The sequence below is a fragment of the Hypanus sabinus genome, unplaced genomic scaffold (assembly GCF_030144855.1).
Source record: "Hypanus sabinus isolate sHypSab1 unplaced genomic scaffold, sHypSab1.hap1 scaffold_80, whole genome shotgun sequence".
In the NCBI taxonomy this organism is placed as follows: domain Eukaryota; kingdom Metazoa; phylum Chordata; class Chondrichthyes; order Myliobatiformes; family Dasyatidae; genus Hypanus; species Hypanus sabinus.
The window spans coordinates 1,261,975-1,286,515 of NW_026781651.1; the positions used below are offsets into that span (position 1 = coordinate 1,261,975).

Consider the following 24,541-nt stretch of genomic DNA (forward strand, 5'->3'; position numbering starts at 1 on the left):
GGAATTTCCAAACACAGTTTGAACACCAAACTCAGGGTCTATATCTACTGTTGTAAACACGGAACAGCTCATTTACTCACAGCCTCTCCCTGTGAGGATGGAAGTGGGAATCATCCTCTCCTCAGACTGGCAGTCATTGCTTCCAAAGGAACTCCAGAAACAAACATCTGATCCCAGACCAGAAATACTCACTCAACACCTCATAAGCCCAAGCAGCTCGATCCGCAGGACCATTTTACCTGGATGAAAAACTATGATATCCCAGGACCCAACCTCACAGAGTCACACAGCTTAATCTGCCACTCACTGACCCTGAGAGTCTCACACATTGTCCTCCCATCTCTCACTGGGTAGTGCAATCCAGGATTTCCCCACAACCAATGTCCAGCTGCTCGAAGAAGGACATCCATCCAGCCCCATCTGTAGAAGCACTAACCAAAGTCCAAGCCAACACAACAACAGTTCCATTTGCCTGGAAAGCCAATCACAGGATTAGAGCCCAAGCACCAACTCTCCCAGTACTCTTTGCTGCCAGTAAAATGCTGCAGTGTGTCAGCCCGTCACTGTTCATAAACTAGCACCTCCACACCAATGCACAACAGAAATGGGACCTGATGACCCTCCGGCATTCCAGCTAACAATAACCGATTCTGGAAATGATCAGCAAGGCCAAAGGGACAAAAGAACACTTCACAATGAAGACAAGGGTTGGAAGAAAGTTTGTTGATATATAACATTGAGGAGGTGGGATACAAGGCGGACTGAGGATGACCCAGATGGTTGATGTATATCACTGAAGTGGGGTTGGGGTTGTGAGGAGACTGGACAGAGGTTGAACAAGATGAGCAGATGGAACCAGGTGGGAGAAGGGATCAAGGACGATCACTGATGGTCCTCCAGCAACACATAGGTACTGAATGAATAGTACATACTATCGTACAAAAGATTCTAAAATGACAGAATTAGAAAAACCAACAAGACTTTGCCAGATATATTTTGACCCTCACCAAATTTTTATCAACACACCATAGAAAGTTTCCCATCCAGACACTTCACGCTTTGCACGGTAACTGCTCCATCTGTGACTGCGAGGAAATGCAGAGACCTTTGGATACAGAGCAGCACATCACAGAAACCATCCTCCCCCCGAGACTTCCCAGTCCCTCGGTAAAGCAGGCAGTGAAATCAAAGATCCCCACAACCTGGGTCGTTCTGCTTCCTCACCCACCCCAATCCAGGAGAAGACACAACAGCCATAAAGCTCCAGGACAAATGTGAGGAGCCTCAGGAAGCGAGACGAGTTCGGGCAAGTTGGAGGACGAGTGACCGCCCATCTGGAGATTGTGAACATGCACAAAGAGATCGTTACATCTGTGGTTAAATGGAAGAGGCAAATGGGATCACGTGACCGGGCATCCCAGGCACAGACTCCAGCTTCCCAGCATTCTGTGGAAATAAACAAACTTGCCCCTCACATCTCCTCTCACCTTAAATGTGTCAGACATTTCAACCCTCAGGAAAAACATACCCTCTGTCCACTCTATCTATTCCTCTTGTAATATTATAAACGTCCATCCAGTCTCACCCCAGCCTGCACCGCTCTGGAGAAATCAACACAAGTTTGCCCAGCCTCTCGTTATAGCTCATGCCCTCTAATCCAGGCAGTATCCTGGTAAACCTTTCCTGCGTCTTCTCCAAAGCCCCGACATCCTTCCGAGAATGGGGGCGACCAGAACTGTATGAAACACTCCAGATGTGGGCTAACAAGTTTTACAAAGCTGCAGCACAACTTCATGACTTTTGAACTCAGTACTTCAACTAATAAAGACAACCATTGCATTTGCTTCTTAACCACCCGATCAATCTGTGCAGTCTCTTTCAGGGAGCGATGAACTTGGAGTCTAAGATCCCTCTGATCATCGACATTGTTCGGGGTTTTGCATTTAACACTGTACTGTCTCATACATTCAGGGGTGCAGTGCTACCAGAGCTCACCGGAGCGCCGCTCTGACACCTCTGGAAAAAAGTCAAAATAAGCAAGTACGGAATTTAACAACCCCGGATATTAAATAGAGGGAATTTTACGGAAGCGGGTGTTGGAAAGTGTTGGCTGGTGGGGAAAAATACCACTAATAACATTAGGATATTTGATCGTTTTTGGTGAAATCCTGGAGCTGTGACTGCTTTTTATTTAGGTATTTGTGAAATTCCTCCTCGCTCGACCCATTGGCCGAGGAAGCTGGGAAATCCCTGTACACAAATGTGAGCATTCTTCCGCTCTTTCCAATGGGTACCATTGGATACCATGAAGGAGCTATATTCAGCAAGGAATGAACATGGAAACCCAAGTTTAAAAGTTAAAAACAATGAAAGAAAAATTCACCGCTCACTTATCTTCGGTCTGACTTTGATCAAAAACACAAGCTAATCATCCAAAATCCTCTTCGAAACCTGGATAAATTTAGTTTTATTTTCCAAGCCAAATGGAAAACAAGACATTTCTGGGATTTAAGCTAGTTTTACGTCATTTCAATTATCATTAATAGCAGATCAACCCCTTGGCCTCGCTCCACCAACTGTAGCTGATTGGAAAGAGGCTCTTTTTCCCTTTGTGTTGAAAGGAAGAAGAATAATTTAGTGAGGCAATGAATGAGACAAAATATATTTCCAAACCTCACAAATGGTTGCTCTCCTCCCCTCTTAACATTTATGACTTTCAAAATACAATCTTTTCTATTCGTATAGATGTGATAATAATAAAGATTTAAGCTTGTTTAACTTTTTATATATTTAAAGACTAAACAGTGTCTGTATCGGTCTAACCATGTCATGTGAGGATATTGTGAGTATCGACACTCACAGGTACACTTCCTGTCCAACCATTTCTGCGAGACAAACAGTACGAGGCAGAGTTGACAACCTACAGCTTTTGAGACTAATATTCAGCAATATTCGTGGCTTTAGCAATAGTTCATCAGAGTTTCTTTTTTCATACTTGATTACTTGGTTCCAATTTAGGGGCTAAAAGTATAAAAACTGAATTGCTTTAATTTTGTTATTTTTATACCTCTGAGGAACACTGCTAAGTGCTGCGGCCGTCTGCTCTGACTCAGTCGTATTAGTAAGGCTACATCTGTGGTGGTCCGTGGATTACTCCCTAATCCTAAAGTACATTTTTCTCACTTAAAACCCTGTGTCTTCAAAGCAAACAAAGTTATTTTACTTGCTTGATAATTATATTCTATGATAATCAGTTGTGCAACCATGTAATACTTTGTCATATTATTAAATTAAGAATTTTATTTTTAATTGTACCAGTTATACACTGAAATCTAGTGATAGGCTAAAATCTTGTTAATGTTTTAGCTATAACTATATTTCTGTGGAGCTCTGAAATTCATATATTCCTTTCATCTGGTTTATTGCTTGACGTTACAAGAAGCCCTATATATGTCACACCCAATTTGTGTACCTGCTCATTACACGAATGGGGCAAGGAAGTTGCCCAGTACATGAAATGAGCAGGTACACAAATTGGGTGTCACAAACTAAGGGTGATTAATAAGTTCGTGGCCCAAGGTGGAAAGATTCAATTTTACAAAACTTAGCAATTTTCAATTATGTCAAACAGAAATACCACAAAAGTTATTAACTTCAACCTTTCTGCATAATCACTCAAAGAGTTAAACTACACGTGCAGATACCGAACGCTGTATAACTTCAGGCCTTCTAACTTAGGCCACGAACTTATCAATCACCGCCCCCACCCCAACCCCAACCCCCCCCCCTCCCCCCGTACTGCTCCGGCACCTAAAAAATTGGCACTGCACGCCCCCTCCAGCCGTCCGGCAGAGCTCGGGCCCAGACCTTTCCCAATGCAACCGGCCCCCGAGTTACACAACACCGGGATCATTCCCTGCTCGAATCGGAGAACCGCCAACAACAGAACTCGGCACCGCGCATGCGTTCAGCAGCGTTCCTCCACAGCGCCACCGGCTGCCGGAGGTCTGCACATCGTCGCCGACAGCCGGAGACCCGCACAGCGCCACCAGTGGCTGGAGATCCATACAGCGCCACCAGTGTTCGGAGGCGGGACGGACAACGGAGAGGTAAAAAAACGACAAAGTCTGCAGATTCTGGAAATCCAAAGCAATACAAACAAAATGCTGGCCGAACACAGCAGGCCGGGTAGCAATGGGAATGGAAATCGCATTGAAAATGTTTGGACACCGGGAAGTCCCGCTTGGAGTGGATAGTTCAAAGGTTAGTTTATTATTAAAGCAGGTATCCATGAATAACGCTGAGCTTTGTTTCTCCACAGAACCACGAAACAAAGAGAGAGCATGAAAGTCGTTCACAGAGAAAAATCAAACTTCCATCCCACCCCCCCGGATCAAGAAGAACGGGATCCCAATCATCAAACCCCAAAACCCACCTCTCCGCACAAAAGGGAACAATAATATCGACCCACGATAAAAAAGAAAACACTCCTACCCCGCACAACTGCGGAGGAGCCGGTGTCACCAGTGTCGAGGCGGCCGCACCGGGAGCAGCGGACACAACGAACGACCCCGGAAGATTCACAGGTGAAGTGTCGCCTCACCTGGAAGGATGTTTGGACAACGGAGAGAGTTCAGCCGTCCGGCCCTTTCACTGTGACACCCCGAACTCCACATCAAATCCGTCCAAACGAATCTGGGCCAACTTTAATGACCAATAAATATAATTTTTCTCAGCGATCAGCTGTATGAATTATCCCCTGACTCTGAGATGAAGGGGTATCTATGGTCCACACTGTCAGGGTGTTGAGTTTACCAGGAGACAAAGACTGCAGGGACGGGGGGTTTTCTGTTGACTAATACACTGTATGTGGACCCCGCTGGCAAATCTGGTGTTGTGACCCGAATCGAGACAAACACCACGCTGCCCACTCCACCAACAACAAGGCACAGCCGGACACATAACAGGGGACTTTACATCCCACAACACTGGATTCAGTGATGAAACCCGTGATTAATGTTGTTGTCCCACCGAAATAATAAGAAACGCACATTTTGATTCGTTTAAATACGGTGACGTCAGACAACCCCACTCGCCTGACGTCACACATGGACTCCCCATACCGGGATCTGCCCTCACGTGCGCGGTGTCTTACGTCACCCACGCGCTGCTGTGCTCGAGCTTTATCGGTTTAAAGGCTGGGCTAATAATCACGTGACCAGCCCCTCCCCCACCACTGTCAACAGAGGAGTCAGGAGCAGCGCTATTCTCATTGGTGCGAAGTGATGTCAATCACAGGTAACAACCAGTGGCGGAGGCGGACAAGCCGAGTGGGCGTTACCCCGCCGAGTTCGTCTCCCGCTCAAGCGCCGACGCCTCCTCAGAGCGGAGAAAACCTCAAAGTAAATGTCCGCTTTCTGATTTATTTCCATTTCCCTCCGAGGGAAGTTGGGGCGTTTGTGAAGTGTCTCCTGCGGCCGGAGTCTGATGTATCGCTGACAGGTAGGAGGAGTCCGCTCGGCCAGTCGGTTTGATGCCGGTTCCCCGGGGGGAGGATTTTATTGACAGGATGAAGATGGTGAGAGAGGGGGCGGACAGGATGTTTGTCCCGGTGGGGACAGGAGGGGCTCATCTGTGGAAATGTCTGAGCCCACGGTGGTGTCGAGCAGAGGGATTCAGCACATTGGGGGCAAACACCGGCAGACTGTTGCCCTGCAAGCGGGGCCGGTGGTCCGGGCAAAGTGACAATTGTTTGTGCTTTGTTGAGATTGTACATGGAATATGGTGTAAAATCCCGCTCCCCATACTAACACGGGTTATACAGACCAAAGAACAAACTGCCGGAGGAACTCAGTGGGTCGGGCAGCATCTGTGGAGGGAAATGGACCATCAACATTTCGGGCCGAGATCCTCCCTCTGGACTGAGAGTAGACGGGAAATAGTCAGAGAAAAGAGGTGAGGGGTCGGGATGGGGCAAGAGCTGGGGAGTGAGAGGTGGATCCAGGTGAGGGGGAGGTGGGAAGGTGGAAATAGTGACAGGGGTGGGAGGTGATTGGTTGGGGCAACACGGGGCTGTAGAAGATGGAAATTAATTCCATCGAGGATGAACAAAGAGGTTAGAGAGTATTTGTCATAGAGAGTGTGATGAAGATTCACCAGACTGATCCCTGGAGTGGTGGGGTCATCATATGAAGAAAGATTAAATGTGATAACCCTTTCATTTAGAAAAACGAGGACTGAGAGGTGAACATTGAAATGCACAACATCATTACCAGTTGAACCAGGGATCCCAGTCTCTGAAACAGGGGTGGACTACCCGGGACTGAGATGAGGGGAAATGTTTCCACTCCGAGGGTGGTGAATGTCTGTAAATCCCCACCACAGAGGGCGATGATTCTACCCAGAGATTCTACACCTTCCAACCCTATACAACCTCATTATAATGAGTTTATTTAATATTTTACCAAAAGAGCCACACAGCCCTACTACCGGCTCATTATTTCAAGAAACATATAAGTATCGGGGAAATGAGAGGACCTGCAGATGCTAGAAATGGAGAGAACTACACATAAAGTGCTGGAGGAGCTCAGCATGTCAAGCAGCATCTCTGGATGGGAATCAACATTCCTGGCTTTATGACTCGATACCCACGTATCTGGAATATCAACAAGCAAAGACAATAGAAAGTAGTGTAAAATCCAGAAAACCTTTGACAAAATTTAGTTCATGGCTTCAAAAAAACCTGCCAAACAGAGCTCAATAGGTAACAAATACAACAAAGGCAATAAACACTTGCATCAATACCGAGATTGACATTTTTAATGAACATATCTTGGTCCCATTTCAATCAGTAAAATTTACAGACAAATAAGAACTGAAGAGACAACTTTAGAAAAGTCTATTTACACTAAGTCCCACTTAGATTAACGACTACCTTGGACAGAAGGAGGATCAGGAATAACACACATGAAAAAAAAATCACACAACAGTCAGATAAAACCTAAATATATATTTTCATCAAAAATAAATAGGATTCAGCATTCATCTTTTAACTGGCCACAGTTCCGGTATCAGGCACAATATAAAACTCTCTGCTTCCCTCTCTGTGTCAAAATGGATCATTCCTCCCTTCATCAGTTTGTCTGTCTCCTTCGCATTCTGAGCATGCGCCACACACCCACTGAGATCACATTTTATTTACACGGCTGTGACGAGAGACTTTCTGATTATTATGTCCCTCCCGGCATTTGACGGTGGTAAACTCAGAGTCAGCAATGGTATTGACCCTCAGGAGTAGGTGATTAGGCTTTTTCGTTGGAGATCGATAAACTGCCGGTAGTGTGTGTCTGGATGAGTGGGTCGTTTTCAGACTGGAAGGAGGTAGCGTTTGGAGTACCCCAGAGATCAGTCCGTGACCACAGTTGTTCACAGTTTAATGTCCCGGCGGAGGCAGCGAGATTTGAGATGTCCCAGTCTGCTGGTGACCGAGAAAGAGTGGAGTTGGGGGAGGGGAGGCTATTCACATGCAATTTCGTAGCTTTGCAATCAGTACATAGTGCACTGTGGGGCTACAGTGGCGGGTTCCAATCTGCTAATTAGATTTGCTGACCACACTGCATTGATCGGCCGAATCCCAAATAATAACGAGGCAGCCTTCAGAGAAGTCATCACACCGACTCAAGTTGAGTTTTTATCCCTTCTCCAGAGAGCCAAGAAACAAAGAGCATGAAATTTGTTCAGAGAGAAAAATCAAACTTCCACCCCAACCCCAGCATAAAAAAGAACGGCATACCGATCATCAATCTACAAACCCCCCCCCCCCCCGCGCACAAAAGGGAACAAACATTGAGCCCCCGAAAAGAAACACCCCTACCCCGCACAACTGCGGAGGAGCCGGTGTCACCAGTGTAGAGGCGGCCGCACCGGGAGCAGCGGGCACAACCGGCGACCCCGGAAGATTCACAGGTGAAGTGTCGCCTCACCTGGAAGGATGTTTGGACAACGGAGAGAGTTCAGCCGTCCGGCCCTTTCACTGTGACTCCCTGAACTCCACATCAAATCCGTCCAATCGAATCTGGGTGAACTTTAATGACCAATAAATATAATTCCTCTCAGCGATCAGCTGTCTGAGTGATTCCCTGACTCTGAGAGGAAGGGGTATCTATGGTCCACACTGTCAGGGTGTTGAGTTTACCAGGAGACAAAGACTGCAGGGACGAGAGGTTTTCTGTTGACTAATACACTGCGTGTGGACCCCGCTGGCAATTCTGGTGTTGTGACCCGAATCGAGACAAACACCACGCTGCCCACTCCACCAACAACACGGCACAGCCGGACACATAACAGGGGACTTTACATCCCACAACCCTGGATTCAGTGATAAAACCCGTGATCAATGTTGTTGTCCCACTGAAAAGTCCATTAAGGTGCTTTTAAATACACCCCCCACTCGCCAGACGTCACACATGGGCTCCCGACACCGGGATCTGCCCTCACGTGCGCGGTGTCTTACGTCACCCACGCGCTGCTGTGCTCGAGCTTTATAGGTGGAACGGCTGGGCTAATAATCACGTGACCACCCCTTCCCCACCGCTGTTATGGTGCGAAGCGATGTCAATCACAGCTTACAACCAGTCGTGAAGGCGGACAAGCCGAGTGGGCGTTACCCCGCCGAGTTCGTCTCCCGCTCAAGCGCCGACGCCTCCTCAGAGCGGAGAAAACCTCAAAGTAAATGTCCGCTTTCTGATTTATTTCCATTTCCCTCCGAGGGAAGTTGGGGCGTTTGTGAAGCGTCTCCCGGGGCCAGAGTCTGATGTATCGCTGAGAGGTACGAGGAGAACACTCGGCCCGTCGGTTTGATGCCGGTTCCCCTGGGAAGGAGAGGGGGATTTTATTGAAAGGATGAAGATGGTGTGAGAGGGGGCGGACAGGATGTTTGTCCCGGTGGGGACAGGAGGGGCTCATCTGCGGAAATGTCTGAACCCACGGTGGTGTCGAGCAGAGGGATTCACCACATTGGGGGCAAACACCGTCAGACTGTTGCCCTGCAAGCCGGACCAATGGTCCGGGCAGAGTGACAATTATTTGTGTTTTGTTGAGATTGTACCTGGAATATGCTGTAAAATCCCGCTCCCCATACTAACACGGGTTATACAGACCAAAGAACAAACTGCTGGAGGTACTCAGTGGGTCGGGCAGCATCTGTGGCGTGAAATGGACCGTCAACATTTCGGGCCGAGACCCTCCCTCTGGACTGAGAGTGGACGGGAAATAGTCAGAAAGAAGAGGTGAGGGGTGGGGATGGGGCATGAGCCGGGGAGTAAGAGGTGAATCCAGGTGAGGGGGGAGGTGGGAAGGTGGAAATAGTGACAGGGGTGGGAGGTGAGTGGTTGGGGCAACACGGGGCTGCAGAAGCTGGTAATTAATTCCATAGAGGATTAACAAAGAGGTAAGAGAGTATTTGTTACAGAGAGTGCAATGAAGATTCACCAGACTGATCCCTGGGGTGGTGGTGTCACCATATGAAGAAAGATCAAATGTGATAACCCTTTCATTTAGAGAATCGAGGACTGAGGGGTGAACACACTGAAATGCACAACATCATTACCGGTTGAACCAGGGATCTCAGTCTCTGAAACAGGGATAGACTGTGCGGGACTGAAATGAGGGGAAATGTCTCCATTCCGAGGGTGGTGAATGTTTATAAATCCCCACCACAGAGGGCAGTGAAGACTCAGTGATCGTCCACACGTAAAACAGAGGCCGGCAGATGTGTGGAGACCGAAGGGATGGAGGAAATGAGGATCGGGCAGAAACACGTGGCTGAGATGGGTGAGCAGCCGCCATATTGCTGATGGTTAGAGGGGCTGAATTGCCTCCTGCTGTTTCTCACTTGATGTTTCAGTGTTCCTGTCCAGCAAGGCTCTGGAGGAATGTGAATAGAAATTAGTGTTTAGAAACACAAAACTGATTTAAATGAAACGTGAACATTTCCTTTTTGCGTCTGAATTATGTTTTGGACCTGGATGGGAATTGAGCCGGTGACTCTGTGACCTGGACGTGGAGGGAAAAGGATCGGGGAAGATATGGTGTGGAAAAATAATCATGTATCTGGGGTAAATATGGAATAATGTGGGGAATGCGGTGGATGGGTCGGGCAGCATGTGAGGGGCGAGGAGCAGAGTCACCAATTCAGGAGGGAGACCCTCCACCCGTCACCTGATCCCGGTTCCTGTTCATGTTTTTCAGCAGATCTGCAGCATCTGCGGGTCACTGCTCTACGTGTACGTGTGCTTCACCTTTGTCCCTTTCAGACAACGCAGTGAGATCCGGATCTGTCACGTCCTCTCGTTGTGGGTGGACAATGTTTTTTTTTTCTCTGCAATAGTTTCTGCATGTTTCATTCCACTGTTTTGAGATGCTGAAGGGCTGCCGATGTTTCTTGGTGTCTGACCCGTTTATGTGAGAATTTAGCCATTTGTATTTATCTGAGCTTCTCATAAATGTGTAAAGTTTGGTTCAGCTTCACTTCAGAATTTCCAAAGCAACACCCAGTCAGTCAAATTGCTCCACACAATTAAAATAGCTTATTACTTTTTTCTCTATTTTTGTACTATATATATGTATATTCTTATTTTAAATCACAATTTTTCAAAACTATTGTTATGAATTAGGTTCTGCTGCTACCGCAGGGACAACAAATTTCATGACACATGCCGGTGCTATTAAACCTGATTCTGATATTGATATGGGAGACCAACCACCGGTCACCTGATCCCAGTTACCGCAGATCGTAATGTGAGATTGAAGTATTTTCCATATATTTGCTTTCCACAGAAATGACAACAGTTCAGTTTCCTTCTGAGGTTCTGGAGCAGAAGCTCAGTCTGTCTAATATTTCCACACAATTAAAATGGGAAATTTGTTTATTATCATCATGTACTGAGCTACAGTGAAAATCTTGCCTGATGTACCATCCAGACAGATGGATACATTTCAACAGTACATTGAGCTGATATACATCAAAATAATCACTGTAACAAAGCATTATGGCTGCAGAGAAAGTGCGGTGCAGATAGACATATGGTGCAGGGTCACATCCAGTTACATTGTGAGGTTGAGTCCATTTTATCATTCATTTGGCTTATAACTGCAGACAGGAAGCCGTCCTTCAGCCTGGTGTTACGCACTTTAAGGCTTTTGTATCTCTTCCCCGATGGGGGAGCGGGTTTGCAGCAAGAATGTCCAGGTTGTGAGGATCTTTGAGTACATGGCCTGCTCTCCCGAGGCAGGGGAAGTGTAGGAAGAGCCCATGGATTGGAGGCTTGTTTCTCTGATGTTCTCTGCAGTTCCTTGCAGTCATGGGCAGAGCAGTAGCCATACAAAGGCGTGAAGTATCGACAAGGAGATCAGAGACCTCGGCCTTGTGTAGCTGGATCCTGGACTTCCTGTCAGATCACCGGCAAGTGGTAAGAGTGGGCTCCCTCTCCTCTGTCTCTCTGACCCTCAGCACACATACCCCACAGGGTTGTCTCTTTGGCCCTCTCCTTTACTCTCTGTGCACCCATGACTTGTGTTGCCACCCACAGCTCCAATCTGCTAATTAAATTTTGCTGACAGCAGTACATTGATTGGCCTAATCTGAAATACTGATAACAATCAATCAAATGCCTTCTGACAAGGCTCGGTCCAAACAAACTTTTCACCCTTCTTCAGGAGATTGGTCAGAGGAAGAGCGATAGCAGCAAAGTTCTTACGATAATATCCATCCATTCCCAGAAACCTTCTAACAGCCTTCTTAGCAGTCAGAATAGGAACTTGAGAAATTGCCTGGACTTTTGCCCGAACAGGAGCCAACTTCCTTTGATGTACAACATAGCCAAGACAGGTCACACTGGCATTGCCAAATTCACTCTTAGCCAAGTTAACTGTAAGGTTGTCCTAGGAAAGCCTGTCAAATAGCTTTTCTACTGCAGAGATATGCTCTTCCCAAGTGCCACTCCCTGTAACTAAGTCATCAGTATAGGTATCTGTGTGTTCTCACCCTCGAATTACAAAATCAATCATTCTCTGGGATGTTCCTGGAGCATTTTTCCTTCCAAAAGGCAAAACATTGTATTCATACAACCCAGATGCTGTCACAAACACAGAAATGTCTCTACCTCTGTCTGTCAATGGAACACACCAATACCCTTTGAACAGATCAATCTTTGTAAGATATTAGCTATTCCAGCCTTATCGATGCAATCATCCACCCTAGGGATAGGATAGGCATCAGTTTTTGTTACTGCATTTACCTTTCTACAATCAGTGCAAAATCTAACACTACCATCATGTTTGGGCATAATAATGCAGAGTGACTCCAATCTCATTTTGAAGGCCTAATAATACCATTCTCCAGCATATACTCAATTCCCTGGTCAGCCAATTTACACTTTTCGACGTTCATGCGAAGTGGGTGTTGTTTAATCGGTTTGGCTTGACCAACATCTACATCATGTACTGCGACCGTGGTTTGCCTGGGAACATCGGGAAATAAATCTTTGTACTTCAGAATTAATTCCTTCAGCTGTTGTTGTTGCTTTGGCTGCAGATGAGCCAACTCGTTATCAATGTTTTCGAGAACAACCGAGTTCATTAGCCTAACTGGGACCATGTTTGGCTCGTGAAAAGTCTCAGACGAGTCAATTGTTTCATTCTCAGGGTTACCAGATTCATTTGTTTTGACAACAATACTCACAGATGGTGCCTGCTTGTCAAAAAAGGCTTTATCATATTTATGTGCACCACCTGTGTTAGTTTACGTCAGTCGGGTGTTTTAATAACAGAATTCACATTATTAATTTGAGAGACTATCTCATACGGTCTATTGAATTTCGCCTGAAGTGGATTCGTCAACATAAGGCAAGCACCTTATCTCCCACCTGGTATTTTCTTTCGCAACCCTGCTTATCAAACCAACACTTCATTTTGTTTTGAGAAATCTTTAAGTTTTGTCTCGCTAGACTACAGGCTTGGTGTAGTTTATTTTTGAACTTCAAAACATAGTCTAACGAGTTAACATGTACATCCCCATCAATCCACGGTTCCTTTTAACAAGGTCAAAGGTCACTCTGCGACCAAATACAAGTTCAAATGGAGTAAAGCCCAGTGATTCCTGTACTGACTCTCTTTCTGTGGACAAAATCAAATGTATTCCTTCATCTGGACAAAAGCAAAAGTATCCCTTCATCCCAGTCTTTTCCATTTTCAACACAATATGTCTTAATCATTGTTTTGAGGGTAGAATGAAATCTTTCTAAAGCCCCTTCTGGTTCCAGATGGTATGCAAATGATGCAATCTGTTTTGCTCCCAATTCATAAACTACCTGCTTGAATAATGCAGATATACAAATACATCCTTGATCAGACTGTATTTCTTTAGACAAATCGAATAAAGTGAAAATCTTGGTAAGAGCCTTCACCACAGTTTTAGCTTTAATATTTCTGAGAGGCATTGCCTCTGGGAATCTGGATGTAGTACACATAATAGTTAGCAGATACTGATGGCCAGCTTTAGACTTTGGCAATGGGCCAACACAATCCACTATAACTTTAGAAAAGGGTTCACCGAATGCAGGTACATGCCACTGGGGTGAGCTCATTAGGTTTACCCACAACTTGACAAGTGCCTTTTGGAAACTCTTATTCAGGGTAAACATAACTTCATGAGTTAAAGCAAACTGATCTGCTAATCCAGCAGATTCCTGCGGAGTGGCAGCATCATTTCCATCTAAATACGTCTTTATGTCATCAGGGACGCACCTTTGGAATTCTTCAATTAAAACCAAATCTCTCAAGCTGTTAAAATCATCATTTACATGTTCAGATGTGCACCAGTGGTCAATAGACACAAATTTCTCATAAGCAAATTCCGTATATCTGGTTCACAGATTTCTTCAAATTTCTAAACTTTTGCCTGTCTGCTTCTGGGACCAACCCATAAGCTTTGAGCACAGCCTGTTTCACTACGTCATAATATGTGGTCATAATGCGTGGCCATGTGGTTAAGGTGTTGAACTAGCGATCTGAAGGTCATGAGTTCGAGCCTCAGCCGAGGCAGCTTGTGTGTCCTTGAGCAAAACACTGAACCACACACAGCTCCTGCACATTTATAGCCCAGTGGCGATGATTGGGGCAGCATAAATAAGTAAATAATAAGCTGCTTCAGCAACTGTCAAAGCAGAATAGGGTTGCTAAGCCTTCCCCTTAAGTACACTTTGTAAGAGAATTTTCTGTCTGCTTTTCTGCCTCTTTAGCCTGAAACTGCCTCTGCCTTTCTGGAGCCTCCATCTTTAATATTTCTAACTTCTACTGGAGCTCAAGCTCACGAGGTTTACATTCAGGAAACACCTCCAACTCCTTCACTTTAAACACATCCTCAGATACATAATGCTCAGCTATTATCTTCTGCATCTGTGCCCTCCTCATTGTCAATTTCACCTTAGCAAGTATTAACGTTCTAGCAATACTCAACAACTCAATCCTTCTGGTGTCCTCTAATGCCTGAGAGGTTCACACTTCCAGATATCTATCAACATCCATTGCTGCTGGTTTTCCACACACAAGTAAATCAAAAGGGATTTCCCCAATGAAATTGATAATTAATCAATCCTTAAATTTGTCATATCCCAGACACAGCCCCATTTTGTTACAAACCATAATGCTTTAGAAATGAACCAACAGCAAAAGACTACTCCCAGTGGCCACACATTTTAATTCCACATCCCATTCCCATGCTGATATGTCTATCCATGGCCTCCTCTACTGTCAAAATGAATCCAAACTCAGGTTGGAGGAACAACACCTTATATACCGGCTGAGTAGCCTCCAACATGATGGCATGAACACTGACTTCTCTAACTTCTGTTAATGCCCGTCCTCCCCTTCTTACCCCATCCCTGACATATTTAGTTGTTTACCTGTTCTCCCCCTCCCTCTGGTACTTCCACCCCCACCCTTTTCTTTCTCCCAAGGCCTCCCGTCCCATGATCCTTTCCCTTCACCAGCTCTGCATCACTTTCGCCAATCACCTTTCCGGCTCTCAGCTTCACCCCCACCCCCTCAGGCCTTCTCCTATCATTTGCATTTCACCCTCCCCCCATTACTTTCAAATCTCTTACTATCTTTCAGTTAGTACTGTCGAAGGGTCTTGGCCCACATCGTCGACAGTGCTTCTCCCTATAGATGTTGCCTGGCCTGCTGTGTTCTATCAGCATTTTTTTTGTGTTTGTATTTCCAGCATCTGCAGATTTCCTCGTGAGTGTTATGTGTATGTATGTGTGTAAATATAACTCCCAAACTTCTGAGCTCAGGGGAAACAAGGCTTGGAGTCTGGAGATGTTAAAGTATTAAAGTTCAATTCATTCACAGAATAGGTGATGTGAGAGAGATATTTTTGTAATCCAGGGTAAATGTTGAGAGAAGGCAATTATGTTGTATTCCACAGGTTCCATGGTGGTAAAAAGAGAGAACAGTCACTCTACATTTTATCCATCATCTTTACAAATGTACATACGAATTATCACCTAAAATGAATTGTCATAAGGGGTATCATCAAATGAATGACTACGCCACAGCCAGGCAAGGGTTAATACATGTCTCCACAGGATATCCCAAATCAGATCCACTCCTGTGGATCAAATGAGGTGACAACCACACATTCGATGTACGGTGAATCAATAATTAGCCCACCCTTGTGAGTGAAGGAAAGTTCCAAACAGTGATCCTTGGCTACTAGTTCCCTGGTTTCGATCCTTCCATTTTTCCTCCTTTCTCTCCGTCTGACTCTAAGTGTCTGTGTCCTCAGTTAAAACTAAACAAGCTGCGAGCGATGTAAACAAGCTGCAAGTCAGACTGATTCACCTTCTTAATCTCTCTCTCTCTCTCTTAAAATGACAGTCTACAGCAAACAAAACCAAAGGATTCATAACAATGGCCTCTCCTTACTGTGAACTGACTGGTGTGCCAAGAGGTGGGATGACTGAGTGAATCCTTTCCCACATTCTGAGCCTCTCTCTAGTGTGAACTCGCTGATGACTCTGTAGGGTGGATGACTGAGTGAATCTCTTCCGACAGAATAAGCAGGTGAACGGCTTCTCCCCAGTGTGAACTCGCTGGTGTCTCTGCAGGGTGGAAGAGTCAGTGAATCCTTTCCCACAGACTGAGCAGGTGAACGGCATCTCCCCAGTGTGAACTCGCTGGTGTCTCCGTAGGTTGGATGACCGAGTGAATCGCTTCCCACATTCTGAGCAGGTGAACGGCCTCTCTCCAGTGTGAACTCGCTGGTGTCTCCGTAGGGTTGAAGAGTCAGTGAATCTCTTCCCACAGACTGAGCAGGTGAATGGCTTCTCCCCAGCGTGAATTTGCTGATGTACCAGTAGGGTGGATGACACAGTGAATCCTTTCCCACACACTGAGCAGGTGAACGGCCTCTCTCCAGTGTGAACTCGCTGGTGTCTCCGTAGGGTTGAAGAGTCAGTGAATCTCTTCCCACAGACTGAGCAGGTGAATGGCTTCTCCCCAGTGTGAACTCGCTGGTGACTCTGTAGGGTAGATGACAGAGTGAATCCTTTCCCACAGACTGAGCAGGTGAATGGCTTCTCCTCAGTGTGAACTCGCTGGTGTCTCTGTAGGGTGGATGACAGAGTGAATCCTTTCCCACAGACTGAACAGGTGAATGTCTTCTCCTCAGTGTGAACTCGCTGGTGTCTCTGTAGGTTGGATGACAGACTGAATCCTTTCCCACAGACTGAGCAGGTGAAAGGCTTCTCCCCAGTGTGAACTCGCTGGTGTCCCTGTAGGGTGGATGATTGAGTGAATCCTTTCCCACAGACTGAGCAGGTGAATGGCCTCTCCCCAGTGTGAACTCGCTGGTGTCTCTGTAGGTGGGATGACAGAGTGAATCCTTTTCCACAGTCTGAGCAGGTGAACAGCTTCTCCCCAGTGTGAATTCGCTGATGTACCAGTAGGGTGGATGACTGAGTGAATCCTTTCCCACAGACTGAGCAGGTGAATGGCTTATCCTCAGTGTGAACTCGCTGATGTACCAGTAGGCGGGATGACAGTGTGAATCCCTTTCCACAGTCTGAGCAGGTGAACGGCTTCTCCCCAGTGTGAACTCCCTGATGTCTCAGTAGGCGGGATGACAGTGTGAATCCCTTTCCACAGTCTGAGCAGGTGAACAGCTTCTCCCCAGTGTGAATTCGCTGATGTACCAGTAGGGTGGATGACAGAGTGAATCCTTTCCCACAGACTGAGCAGGTGAATGGCTTCTCCCCAGTGTGAACTCGCTGGTGACTCTGTAGGTTGGATAACTGAGTAAATCTCTTCTCACAGACTGAGCAAGTGAACGGCCGCTCCCCAGTGTGAACTCGCTGGTGAGCCATTAGGTCAGATGACAGAGTGAATCCTTACCCAGAAGTTCTGCAGAAGACCAGCCTCTGCCCGGTGTGAACTGATTGGTGTGTCCACAGGTGGGATGACCGACTGAACCCCTTCTCACACACAGAACAGGTGAATGGCCTTGTCCAGTGTGAACTTGCTGATGTACCTTTAGTTGAGATAACCGAGTGAATCCATTCCCACTGTCTGGGCAGGTGAATGTCCTTTTTCCTGTGTAAAATGATGGGCGTGCCAGTTGGTCAAAATCACCGAGTGAATTCCTCCCGACAGTCTGAGCAGGAAGGGTGGACAATTGGATCCCTTGCTCCACTTCTTAAGTATCTAGGCAGAGACAACAAAACTGGCGTGTCGTGTTTAAGCTTCCTGGAGATGAATTCCTTCTCATTTTTAACCTGTAAAAAAATTTACAAAATCCATCAATGGGTTTAGGACAACATTTCAGATGAGATTACTTGAGTTGCCAAGGTTTGATCTGGTATCACACTGTTACAGTGAGGTTCACCCCAAGATGGACAGAGAAATCATCTCCTGACTGGGCAGAGTGCTGGTATCTGGAATGACCATCAATTATCTGATGCTCTTCCTGTCTCTTTAACAATGGGGCATTTCTGCCGTCTCCAATCTGTGACCTGGCTCAGTTTGACTCCCTCCATTGTTATTATTCCCGGCTCCTGCTGAGCGGCATGTGTTCCTTGTCCCACAGTGACTGAAACACTCTCATGCAAATTGTCTTTCTTGACGTGCAGCTGGGATCTTCTCTTGTGTATTATTAACAAAATGCCACAATTTTAACGCCATTTAAAAAATTCCCGCTGAAATGACTGGTTGGCCGCACATCTGTTAAAGGGACTCAGAGTGAATTTTTGTATTATTTCAGGTTCTTGTCGCAATCATAGAAAATTTCAACACAGAAACAGGCCCTTTGGGCAATCTAGTTTGTGCTGAACTATTTAAACAGCCCACTCCCACACCCCTACCATCCAGGTATCTACACAAACCTCTTAAAAGTTAAAATCGAGCTCGCATGCACCACTTGTGCTGGCTGCTCATTCCACAGCCGGATGACCCTCTATGTGAAGAAGTTCCTCTCATGCTCCCCTTAACATTTCACCTTTCACCCTTAACCCATGGCCTCTGGTTGTAGTCCCACCCAATCTCAGTGAAGAAAGCCAGCTTGCATTAACACTATGTGTGCCTCTCTATCACAATCAAATCTCCCCTCAATCTTCTACATTCCCAAGAATAATGTCCTGATTTGTTCAATCTTTCCTTATAATCCAAGTCCTCCAGACATGGCAACATCCTTGTGTATTTTCTCTGAAATCTCTGAACTTCTTTTACATCTTTCCTGTAGGTAGGTGACCAAAACTGCACATAATACTCCAAATAAGGCCTCACCAATGTCTTCTACAAGTCATCTATTGTTGTCACTACTGTGGTTCATGCAGGGCAATGGGCTAAAATATTTCCTTCCATCCCTATCTAACTGTGATACCACTTTCAGTGAATTAAGGTATTCCCAGGTCCCTTTCTTCTACAACACTCCTCTATGCCCGACCAGTCACTGTGAAAGACCTCCCTTGGTAGGTCAGACCAAATGCCACAACTCACACTGGTCTGCATTAAATTCCATTTTCCAATTCTCAAACCATTTTCCCACCTGGTCCAGATCGCACTGCAAGCCATGATAGTCTTCTTGCAGCCGCTAAACCTCCAGTCTTGTTGTCATCCACAAATTTTCTGATCCAGTTAACCACACTATCATCCAGATTACAGATATAGATGACAAACAACAACAGATCCAGCACTGATCCCTATGGCACACAACTAATCACAGGATTACAGTTATAGAGGCAACCATCTGCTACCACACTCTGGCTTCTCCCAAAGACAGTGTCTCATCCAATTTACTGTCTCATCTAGAATGCTGAGTGACTGAACCTTCTTGACCAACCTCCCATATGAGACTTTATCAAGTGCCTTGCTAAAGTCCATGCAGACAACATCTACTGCCTTGCCTTCATCCACTTCCCTGATAACCTCCTCGAGAGACTCTGAAAGATTGGCTAGTGCCATGCTGTCTATCCTTTATCAGTCCACACCTATACAAATACTTACAGTATATACTTGGTTCCTGCACACACATTCCAATAACTTTCCCAGTTCTGATGTCAAGCTCACCAATGGATAACTTCCTAGTTTATTTTTACAGCCTTTCTTGAACAGCAGAACAACACTGCCTGTCCTCCAATCCTCCAGTACCTCACCTGTCACTAAGGATGATTTCAATATCTGTGCTTAGGCCCTGATAATTTCTGCACTTGTCTTCCGCAGGGTCCTGGTGAACAACTTGTCAGGCCCTGGGGATTGATCCACACTAATTTGCCTCAAGACAGCAAACGCCTCCACCTCTGTAATCTGTACAGGGTCCATGAAGTTAATGCGGCTTTGCCTCACTTCTCCAGACTCTGTGTCCATCTCCTGAGTAAATACGGATGCAAAAAAAATCTCCCCAAGTCTATGCTATCCTTCATATGGATTACCATTTTGATCTTCCAGAGGATTAATTTTTTTTCCCTTGCAATCTTTTTTGCTCTTAACATATCTGCAGAATCCCTGAGGATTCTCCTTCACCTTGACTGCTGGGGCAAACTCATGCCTTCTTTTATTTCTTTCATAAGTGTTCACTTGAATTTCCTGTATTTCATAAGTACCCCATTTGCTCCTATCTGCCTGTACCTGGTATGCACCTCCTTTTTATTGATCTGGGAGAGGAAAGCCAAAGGGGTGATAGATCTGCATGCTGGGAGGTGGGGGTAAGGAGGGTTAAACTAAAGTTGCAGGGGGAATGGGAGCCTGAATAACGGAACAGATAGTGGTGGAGTTGTGGAGAAAGATTTTGTTCAGGCCTCAGACAAAGTCAGGAATGAAAAAGTTGAGTGTGGTGCAGTGAATATGCTGAGCCCTGTGTATTTCAATACAAGGAGCAGCGTAGGAAAGGCGGATGTGTTCAGGGCATGATCAACACTAGGATCTGGCAACTGTGGACTGGGACAGGCTGCTTTATGGCAAAGGTGTGCTTGGTAAATGGGAGGCCTTCAAAGCAAAATTCTTAAAGTAGAAAGCGGGTATGTCAGAATCAAAGGTAAAGATAGAAACTGTAGGGAAACTTGGATTGCAAGAGATATTCAGACCCTGGTAAAGCACAAAATGGAATTACATAACAGGGATAGGCAGTCAGTTTCTTATGGAGTATAAGAAATGCAAGAGAACACATAAGAAATAAATCCGGATGGCTAAAAGATGGCATGAGGTTGCTGTCACAGAAAAGGTGAAGGATAATCCTCAGGGATTCTAGTGATAGATTAAGAGCAAAAGGATTGCAAGGCAAAAAGTCGGTCCTCTGGAAGACCGGAATGGCAATCCACGTGTGGAAACAAAGCAGATAGGGGAGATCTTAAATATTTTTCAAACTCAATTTACTCAGGAGATGGACAAAGGGTCTGTGGGAGTGTGGAAAAGCAGCATTAACCATTTCAACCCTGGGGAAAAAACACTCCTCTGGCCACTCACACGCTCAATACCCCTCATCATTTTATACACCAAAAAATGTCTCTAAATATAAATAAGGAAATTATACATTGCACAACCTACTTTCCATGATTCAGTACATTTACACAGACAGGTGTGTAAGAAGGGCCCAACAAATATCAGGGACAAACGGGCCCAATGCACCCCAAACACAAACTGTTCCTGCTGCCACGATCCAGGAAATGGTATCACAGCAAAAGGACCAACAGGCTCTGGCACATCATCTTCCACCAGGCCATCAGACTGATTAATTCATGCTGATACAATTGCATTTCAATGTTATATTGACTGTCCTATGTGCAAACTATCTATGTAAATTACACGTTGCACATTTAGATGGAGATGTAAGGTAAATATTTCTACTCCTCATGTTTATGAGGTATGTATCTAATAAAGTCAATTCAATTCACCCTCTCCACTATCTGTTCTGTCATTCTGGCTCCCATTCCCTCTACAACTTATTTTAACTACATCACCCCCTCCCTTGCTCACTACCACTAGTAAGCCTTACCACTAGGTTATTCATCCCCTCTTGTTCTGTTCCTCTACCTGACGAATCCCCTATCAGGCCTTTGACTTTCCTCTGCCAGGTAATTCCCCCCAACAGGTTATGAAGTGCTCCACCTGTTGTTGTGGGGGATGGCCACTGGAGTACTCTGCGATGCCTATTTAACCTCATTCCCCTTCCTGATTCTCACCCAGTTTCCTGTGTCCTGTGGGTGTGACTCACCTCTCTGCATGTCATATCTATCACCCCCTCCAACTGCTGGATAATCTGGAATTCACCCATTTCAAGTTGCAGCTCATTGAAGTGCAGGGTTACAAGCTGCACATCTTGTAGGTGAGGGCATCAGGGACACTGGAGGCCTCCCCTCCTATACCCCTCTAATTTGTAATAATCTCCCCTCTAATTTGTAATAACCAGTGTGCAGATAAATCTTGTACTGTGCATTTTTTACCCAGTGACAATATGTGCACAGTGAATTTTATATAGAGAGGTATTCATTTTCACAGCTGGCAAATCACTGTTGATAAGTACTTTGATCGAGTTCATCTGCACTCTCACACAACCTATGTAGCAGGCCTGTAACAGGAAATGGAGGATTTTCTCACCAAATCTTTTGCACATTGTCCATATGTGGTTTGCTTGCTAAATTTTGCTTTAAAAAGTCAGATTTCCAAATATCACTCCCCTTCTTCCCACTTGCAAATTCTCCAGCAACTTTTGCATCACCAAAATGCAAACAGGCATCACTAGTTTCTGTATTCTACATAAATATTCCCCCTGAATCCTCCCCCAATGACTGAGGGTGGTGAATTCAGTGAATGCAATGCCAATGTATATGAAGGGAAGGGCCGTTCTCTGTCTCACTGGAGTCTGACACATTTGTGATGTGAAAGCTACTTGTTGCCCAGGGCAAAGTTGTTTGATGTCATTACGTACCCAGAGAGAATGGGACAAAACATGTTCTCACCGGTCGAAAAGTCCAGAGCAAGAGGAGGTAAAGGAAGCAACACACACTAAATACTGCAGGAGTTCTGCAGGCCAGGCAGCATCTGCGGAAAAAAGTACTAATGCAGATTTTCTCAACTGGTGATGTAAAAGATTTTTGTTCCCTTTCTCCGAGTTCCTAATCCTTGCATTTAGATAGCTGGAGCTCAGCTCTGTCTGAGAGATCCATCGGTTCCCATTCCCTCATCAGCCGGAAGCTCCCCGGGCTCCGTGTACGGATCGTGGGGCTGAGAGAGGGGGAAGAGGGCAGGACTGTCCCGAGATTGCGGATCACGGTGTCCGGATTTCACAAGAATCGTCCCGAAGTCGGTGTTTAAGATAAAAAGACGGAGAATCGCTCTTACCTGCAACCGACATTTTCAAAGCCTTCAGTGTACTGCGCGCATGCGTGAAACCCAGTGACGTCATCAGCCGGACGCCTGCGCATTTCATCGGCGCTTCAGCGCCGGTGAAATTCTTAACTCATGGCCCCATGGGTAGTCACGGTGCCATTAAACATTTCTGCAAGCACCGGTTCAATGTCCATACCTCATTTTTTTTACCGTGGGTATCGAAAAAATCTGCAGCTGTTTAACGCAGAGAGCGGCTCCCATAAACAATATACTCAATATCAACGTGTATCTAATGCCAATGTAAAATGCAGATATAAAACACAGGAGATTCTGCAGTTGCTGGATATTCCTCTCCAAAATTACTGCCTGACCTGTTGATTTCCTCCTGTGTTTTGCAGAAATTGACCACCTTTTTTTTTCGATCAACCAGTTTCCAAATGCTTCTAATCTTTCACCTTTAACCACATCCTGCTGGTCTTATTCGTCGTCCTCCTCTGGACACCATCTCTCTCTGGAGCCCCTGACTCAATCTGGCAAATCTTCGGTTTCTGACTCTGCACCATCGAAGATTCACTCGCTAGTCTGCTGTCAGATTTTAGAGGTGCATTGTGTTCCGAGACCGCAGGTTCGTTTACTGTGAGTGTCGCTTTAAGGGCCTGAGTGAGGAGGGCTGTGACGTCAGACACAGGCTGCGGCAGCCTGAGGGAGCGGGAGAGGGAGACAAGCTGTTGGAACTTCAGCGTGTGACTGCTATAGGCTGCAACTCTTCCATGCCCAAAAGGTTGGGTTGATCTGATCATCGGCACGCAGTGCACAACTGATCTGTGACTGTCACTTCGTATCATCCATGTGTGTGGATTTGCTGGAGTATCCTGTGGTATCACTTTTGTTGGCCCTTACCTGGAATCGGGGTGTTCTGTGGTAACCACTTGAAGACGATATTCCTGTCACTGTCACCTGGTGATATTTCTAAGTGGATTTCGGAACTAATCGACGGATAAGATCTTCGGCGACTGTTATTTCGTTTACCCAGCGTGGAATGTGTGTGGAATTCTTCGTAGTTGCCTTCTCTCTACGTGTTCGTGTGGATTTACAAATCTCTCCTCTCACTCGCTTATTCCGTGGATTACTGAACTTTTCCACTTTACCATCTGAAGACTTTAAGCATTGTTTCCAAAGCTTGATAGTTTGGGAGCTATATATACGCATTACACAGTTAACTTCTGTTTACTTCCTTTAATCTTTTATATTTGGAGTAGATACTGTTACGTACCCCGTGACGGGTCAAAGAACCAGCAGAAATAGGAAACAATGTATTGCTGTAAACTAATGCTGTTTATTAGTAACTACGCGATACAGCAATATAAATGCAGATATATCAAACAGGATAGCAATGATTATATGTGTGTGTGTGTGTGTGTGTGTGTGTGTGTGTGTGTGTGTGTGTGTGTGTGTGTGTGTGTGTGTGTGTGTAAATAGGAAAGCCAAGCTTCTTCACGCCTCGGGGTAAATAGATACCGTCTGACGGTGATGAGTGAAGTTCGGTTCAGTTCGTGGGATTGAGTCGAGTAGTGATGGAGAGAGAGAAGGAGAGGTTTGAGTCTTCAGGTAAGCTGACGCCGTCGATAGTCCCGTCGTCCCCCGAAATCCTTTGGAAGTCACC

The 24,541-nt window shown here is 45.7% G+C and overlaps 1 pseudogene; it reads right to left on the reverse strand.

Annotated features, from left to right (window-relative positions):
• The window catches only part of LOC132390180 (zinc finger protein 850-like), a 104,747-nt pseudogene that overhangs the window by 48,989 nt on the left and 31,217 nt on the right, over window positions 1–24,541 (reverse strand).